The sequence below is a fragment of the Pinus tabuliformis genome, chromosome J (genome assembly GCF_031772625.1).
Source record: "Pinus tabuliformis cultivar Carrire ecotype Pingquan chromosome J, CPIR1, whole genome shotgun sequence".
NCBI classification, from domain to species: domain Eukaryota; kingdom Viridiplantae; phylum Streptophyta; class Pinopsida; order Pinales; family Pinaceae; genus Pinus; species Pinus tabuliformis.
In genome coordinates, this window is record NC_142295.1 from 1,216,336,950 (window position 1) to 1,216,342,949 (window position 6,000).

The window sequence follows — 6,000 nt, forward strand, 5'->3', positions numbered from 1 at the left end:
AAGATTATACAAAACTCTAATTCTACAAGGCCAAACTGGAAATCAACAACACTCAAAAATAATTTGAAGGAAATTCAACCCTTCGAGATTTGACCATTCAACACAATATACACAGAGATACAGAGAGATTCCAAATCCATCCAAATCCCATTCTACTAATTCAAAACTTACATAAATACCAGTACATACAACAATCAAATCCTCAATCAATGGATTGAATCTATATAATCCTAGATACTATCTAATCTACATGATATTCTCCTCACGAATCTCAACTAAGTCTAAATACTTGAATTAATTACAAAATAATTCAAATGCCCAAATTCTAGCTCAAATCCTATCTAGAAAGCTTTGTAAAGTGACAAGTAAAGGATCCCACTCCTTTGCTTGTAATTTTTTTTGTATTTTTGGAATAAAATTTGAAGCCTTTTGTCTTTAAGCCTCATGCTCCTCCATCAAGAGGCATGGATAGGTAAAAAGGTATACTACTCATTTTTAAAGACTTTTGGTTGTAATGCCTTTGTCCACATTAATAAATAAAATAGAACAAAGCTTGAGGCAAAATCAAAGAAATATACCTTTATTAAATATGGTGTTAATGATTTTGGTTATCGCTTTTATGATTATGAAAAACACAAAATCATTAGGAGCAGAGATGTCATATTCAATGAAAAGGTTTTGTCTAAGGTCCAGATACAAGAAAAGAAATAGGAAAAAGAAAACAGAGACACAGTGCTTGATGAGATCACAGAAAAAGTGAAGGTCCCTGAAAATCATAATGCTCAATAGCCAAAACAACAACAGTTGCAACCACAATAGCAACAAGCACCTCAAACACCTCAAAGTGGTGTTAGAAGATCTACTAGGATAGGTAGACCCCGTGAACAATACTCTCCTTCATTATATTATATATTGTTGACTGATTCTAGTGAACCAGAATGTTATGAAGAAGTAGTGTAGGTTGAAACTAGGAAGAAGTGGGAGCAAGACATCAAAGAAGAGATGGAATCCTTAGTACATAACCAAACTTGGGACTTAGTCAGGTTGCCTGCAGGTAAAATAGCATTGCAGAATAAATGGGTTTACAAGTTGAAGGAAGAAGATGGAGGTAGAAAAATGTATAAATCTAGACTTGTGATGAAGGGGTTTGCACAAAAAAATGGTATATACTTTAATGAGATATTTTCTCCTCTTGGTAAAATGAATTCAATCAGAACTATTTTAAGTCTAGTAGCAACTGAAGATTGGAATCTTGAGCAGTTAGATGTAAACACAACCTTTCTCCATGGGGATTTGGAGGAAGAGATATATATGCAAAAACCACAAGGATATGAGGTAAAAGGGAAGGAGAAAATAATGTGCAGGTTGAAGAAGAGCTTGTATGGTTTAAAATTGGCTCCAAGGCAGTGGTATCTAAAATTTGACAGGTTTATGTCTCAACAAGGTTATACTAGATGTCACTCTGATCATTGTGTTTATCTCAAAAGGAAAAATGATGGCAGCTATATTATATTGTTATTGTATGTAGATGACATGCTTATTGCAGGTTCTAGCATGCATGAAATAAATGTGCTCAAAAGAAAATTGGCAAACTCATTTGCAATGAAGGATTTGGGTGCTGCAAAAAAAATCCTTGGTATGAGAATAACTAGAGATAGGAAGAATCAAAAATTAAAATTGTCTCAGAGTGAGTACATAGAAAAGGTGTTGAAAATATTTAATATGTAGAATGAAAAACTAGTTAGTATACCTTTGGCTAGCCATTTCAAATTAAGTAAGGATGTGTGTCCCAAGACTCAGGAAGAAATGGCTTATATGTCTAAAGTTGCATATGCATCAACAATTGGAAGCTTAATGTATGTAATGGTCTCCATAAGGCCTGATAGTGCACATGCAGTGGGAGTTGTAAGCAGGTACATGAACAATCCAGGAAAAGAACATTGGATGGCAGTGTAGTGGATTCTCAAGTATTTGAGAGGTACCACAAATCAAGCATTATGTTTTGGTGTTTCAAACATTGCTTTACAGGGATATGTTGATGCAGATATGATGGGTGATAGAGATAACAAGAGGAGCACAACAAGATATCTGTTTACTATAGGTGGAACAACTGTCAGTTGGGTTTCAAAATTGCAAAGTGTTGTTGCACTTATAACGACGGAAGCAAAGTATGTTGCTACTATAAAGGCTAGTAAAGAAATGATTTAGTTACAAAGGTTTTTGGATGGATTGGGTAAGAAGCAAGAGTTGGGTAGGTTATACAGTGACAGCCAGAGTTCCATACATCTTGCAAAGAACTCTGCATTTCATTCCAAGACTAAACATATACAACTCAAGTACCATTTCATACGATCAATGTTGGAAGATGGACATTTGAAGCTGGAAAAGATATACACTAGCCAGAATCCTGCAGATATGTTAACAAAAGTTGTAACTAGGGAGAAACTGAGATTTTGCTCTGTTTCAATAGGTCTTCAAGCATGATGATGAAGATGAGAAACAACCAAGTCCAAAGGGGAGTTATTGTACAACAAATGAAGCAACGGTGGAGTTGTTATAATTAGTCTCCAAGTGGGAGATTGTTGGATGTGGATCCTGATTATCTTATTTATTCAAAGGTATTGCCGAATTGGACCCCGGTTCGTAATGTGGCGGCAATGCTGCCCATAAATGTGCGCTACCAAGGGGGGCAACGATGATTATTTGGAGCCCCCCTGGCGGGGGATCAGGGGAAGTTCTCCTGAAGCTAAAAATAGATGTAAAATTGCCTTGTAAAGTGTTGTAATTTCGTAGTCAATTTGGGTCATTCATTAGGTAGAAATCTGACAGTAGAAGTTATGTTTAATTTAGGGTTTTTTCCCTAGAAGGCAACCCCTCGCTATATATATGAGGGAATTGTATTGTGGCTATGTAGATATGTATTCTGAGTGAGAAAGAGAGGATATTGTGTGAGAGAGAAGAGGGAATTACAATAGATCTGTTGTAGGTTATATCTCTTCATTTTGCTGGATAATATAAAACGAAGGACTAGTTGTTTCTCTATGGACGTAGCCCAAATTGGGTGAACCATGTATATCTGTGTCTCTCTTGTTTTATGAATTTTCTGTGTTTATATTTTTGCAATATATTTTATGTGTTCCATTGCTCTGTAATATATAATTTTCTAACAACTGGTATCAGAGCCGAAGGTCTATTTGGCTGATAAACTCACTAAAGAGAAGGGTTCCTGGTTCGAGTGGGAGCAATGGCGGAAGATGGTAGGTTTAGGGTTGAAAAATTTAACAACCAAAACTACCAGCTGTGGAAGATGCAAATGGAAGATTACTTGTATAAGAAATATCTGTACCTACCATTGAGTGGAAATACAAAGACGTCGACGAGTATGATAGACACAGAATGGGATATTCTTGACAGAAAGACACTTGGAACAATACGGTTGTTCCTAGCAGCGTCAGTAGCCTTTAATATTTCAAAGGAAACGACAACAGAGTGTTTAATGTCAGAATTGGACAAATTATATGAAAAACTCTTGGCCTCAAATAAGGTATTTATTATGAAGCGTTTATTTAATATGAAGGTGTCAAAAGGTGGAATGTTGCTTAGCATTTAAATGAATTTAATATAGTTACCAATCAGTTAAATTTTGTAGGGGTAACTTTTGATGATGAAGTTAGGGCTCTGTTGTTTCTATGCTCATTGCAAAAAAGTTGGAATGGTTTACTTATGGCCATTAGTAACTCTGTCTCTGTATCTAGTGCTTTAAAGTTTGGTAATGTTGTCGACGCAATCCTTAGTGAGGAAATGCAACGGAAAAGCTCTGGTGAGACATCAAGTAATGCTTTGACTGTAGAAACTAGGGGAAGAAAAATGGAAAGAGGAAAGAGCCCAAGATATCGTAGTAAGTCAAGGAAAGAAAATCCATGTCCAGATCAGGGATAGTGTGTTAGACATGCGGGAAGAAAGGACACCTGAAGAAAGACTACAAGTCTCAGAAGGGAAAAGAAGGAGACATGCAACAAGAAAACAATCATGAAGCAAATGTGATAGGTGATGTGTTGCAATATGCTTTGATTCTTTCATTAGAATATATTATCTATTCCTGGGTGGTAGATTCAGGGGCATCATTCCATGCCACACCTGATAGTAAACATTTTAATAATTATGTTCAAGGAGATTTTGGACAGGTTCGATTGGGTGATGATACACCCTGTAAAATCATTAGAATGGGTACAGTTTTCATAAAACAACAAAATGGAAATCAATGGTTGTTGAAGGAGGTAAGGCATGGTCTAGATCTGAAGAAAAATCTAATTTCAACAAGGCAGTTGGGAGGTGAAAGTTGTGTAACTACCTTTACAGATAAAACCTCAAAGGTCACTAAAGGAGCCCTGGTAATAGAAAAAAGAGAAAAGTTTGGTACATTGTATTTATGCAATGGTATTTCTAATTCTGTTAATCCTTTAACCTCTACATGAGCAGATACAACATTGTGGCATCATAGGATTGGGCACATGAGTGGGAAGGAGATGCAGATTCTTCACTCAAGAAGTTTGTTTCTAGGTTTGAAGCATGTTGATTTGAAATTCTGTGAGAATTGTGTTTATGGAAAACAGAAGAGAGTCAGATTCCTCAGATTTGGGAAAGAAAAGAAGAGCGAAAAATTAGAGCTTGTGCATACAGATGTATGGGGACCTACTCAGGTATCATCTCTTGGTGGCTATCGTTATTATGTTACTTTTATTGATGACACAAGTAAAAAAAACCTGGATTTATTGTATTTGAAATAATTCTGTTGTATTTGATACTTTCAAGAAATGGAAAGCTTTGGTTGAAAATGAGATAGGAAAAAGGTTGAAGTGTCTCAGATCAGACAATGGAGGTGAATATTGTAGCAAACAGTTTAATAGGTACTGTTCAGAGAATGGAATTCGTAGAGAGAAGACAAGTCCAAGAACACCACAAGAAAATGGTGTGTCAGAAAGGATGAATAGGACAATCATGGAGCATGCAAGGTGCATGAGATTGCATGCAGGATTACCTTTACAATTTTTGGCAAATGTTGTAGATACTACTATTTATCTAATAAACAGAGGGCCTTCAAGTTCCTTGGATGGTGGTATTCCAGAAGAGGCATGGACAAGTAAAAAGGTAAACTACTCATTTTTAAAGACTTTTGGTTGTGAAGCCTTTGTCCACATTAATAAAGAAAATAGAACAAAGCTTGAGGCAAAATCAAATAAATGTACCTTCATTGGATATGGTGTTAATGATTTTGGTTATCGCTTTTATGATTACAAAAAACATAAAACCATTAGGAGCAGAGATATCATATTCAATGAAAAGGTTTTTTATAAGGATCAGATGCAAAAAAAGAAACAGGAAAAAGAAAATAGAGAATACACAATGCTTGATGAGATCACAGAAAAAGTGAAGGTGCCTAAAAATCATAATGATCAACAGGAAAAACAACAATAGTTACAACCACAACAGTAACAAGCACCTCAAACATCTGAAAGTGGCGTTAGAAGATCTACCAGGATAAGTAGACCCCCTGAACAATACTCTCCTTCATTATATTATGTATTGTTGACTGATTCTGGTGAACCAAAATGTTATGAAGAAGTAGTGCAGGTTGAAACCAGGAAGAAGTGGGAGCAAGCCATCAAAGAAAAGATGGACTCCTTAGTACATAACCAGACTTGGGACTTAGTCAGGTTTCCTGCAAGTAAAAAAACATTGCAGAATAAATGGGTTTACAGTTTGAAGGAAGAAGATGGAGGTAGAAATAGGTATAAAGCTAGACTTGTGGTGAAGGGGTTTGCACAGAAAAAGGGTATAGATTTTGACGAGATATTTTCTCTTGTTGCTAAAATGATTTCAATCAGAACTATTTTAAGTCTAGTAGCAACTGAAGATTTGTATCTTCAGCAGTTAGTTGTAAAGACAACCTTTCTCCATGAGGATTTGGAGGAAGATATATATATATATATATATATATAT